The 1,361-nt window shown below is 45.3% G+C and overlaps 1 protein-coding gene across 2 annotated transcripts in view; it reads right to left on the bottom strand.

The window, feature by feature from the left end:
• The window catches only part of LOC135098628 (GTP-binding protein 10-like), a 115,689-nt gene extending 114,717 nt beyond the window's left edge, over positions 1 to 972 (bottom strand). The window contains exon 1 of one of the 2 annotated variants that reach the window (XR_010267186.1): positions 881 to 972. The gene's annotated coding sequence lies outside the window, so the exon portion shown is untranslated. The remainder of the gene's footprint in view (positions 1 to 880) is intronic. The other variant, XR_010267185.1, reaches the window with a different exon arrangement.
• Between the last annotated feature and the right edge of the window lie 389 nt (positions 973 to 1,361).

The raw sequence follows: 1,361 nt of genomic DNA, 5'->3' as shown, positions 1-1,361 counted from the left end.
TCTTACTAAATTGACAAGAGCAGCATCATTCCTTCTAGCCAACTCACTGAGAATCACTGGAGAATCACCTTGCTTCTGCTATCATTGTTACTTTGTTCACCTTAGTAAACTGAGGCAAGAGCAGGAACATTATTCCCCCCACCATCTCACTGAGTACCCTGGGGCGTCTTCCTTATTCAGTTCTTACCCTTTCATACAAACTGAACTCCTTCTGAGAGGCAAAATCAAGACCTGAGGACTCCTCGCGACCTTAAGTGACCCCTCTCTCATTGAGATTCCTCCAGTGTTCGCATTTTTGGGGAGCGACATTTAGCGAGCTTTTGCCTCATTTTTGTTTTTCTTAATGCTCGGCTGACCTCCTTTCATTATGTGTGTGTGTGTGTGTGTGTGTGTGTGTGTGTGTGTGTGTGTGTGTGTGTGTGTGTGTGTGTGTGTGTGTGTGTGTGTGTGTGTGTGCGTGTGTGTGTGTGTGTGTGTGTGTGTGTGTTTAAAGATAGATGGATAGATCAATAGTTGTTAGAATAGGCGTTCAGTCTTCTGCGCCTTCTTCAGTCATAACCATTGTCACAGAGGAAGAATACAAGGGACAGAAATATGGCGCTAACCCCAGCCCTTCTCACTCTAGGGAAACAGAGAAAGGAGAAAAGAGAAGAAGCGGTAGGAAGATGCAAGGAACTGAAACAACAGGAGACTTGTACATGGCGCTAACCAACCCTTCTCACTCAAGGGAAACAGCGAATGGAAAAGAAAAGACCCTCTCCCATCTCTCTCTCTCTCTCTCTCTCTAGGCTACAAAAACGGTATGGCTCTATCCAGTCCACGATCTCTAACCAGTCAGTCCATCGTCTAAACTAAAGATTCGAGCCGTAATGCGTCTTACCTCTCGTTATGCCGGCTGGGAGTGGCGAAGGGGCAACGGTGGGAATCCTTTATCACCTCCCTCCATTTCCGCCCGTGTTCCCTCGAGATTCAACCATAAACCCTGTAGGGAAGGAGGAAAAGACCTTGGTAATGAGGGAAGGTACGAGTCTCTCTCTCTCTCTCTCTCTCTCTCTCTCTCTCTCTCTCTCTCTCTCTCTCTCTCTCTCTCTCTCTCTCTCTGCTATTTCATCACTTCTTAATGTGCTTAATGGAAGAAAATTTCCTGAATACCTGAAAAGTAATCTGACTTCCACAGCCTTACTAAGCCAAAATGTTCATGAGTCACTCCCTACACACCTTAACTCCATGAGTTCTATGCCTCACTTTCTCTATTAATGGGGGTATTTCTCTATTTTTCATGCATACCTAAGAAGTAGTCTGAATTCATCCTCGTTCTTGCCACACCAAAATGCCTGTGATTCACTTCCTACATATCTTAA

This window comes from Scylla paramamosain, unplaced genomic scaffold (assembly GCF_035594125.1).
Source record: "Scylla paramamosain isolate STU-SP2022 unplaced genomic scaffold, ASM3559412v1 Contig71, whole genome shotgun sequence".
NCBI classification, from domain to species: Eukaryota; Metazoa; Arthropoda; class Malacostraca; order Decapoda; family Portunidae; genus Scylla; species Scylla paramamosain.
The sequence above is the reverse complement of the archived record's forward strand: the minus strand, read 5'-3'. Positions and strand labels throughout refer to the sequence as shown.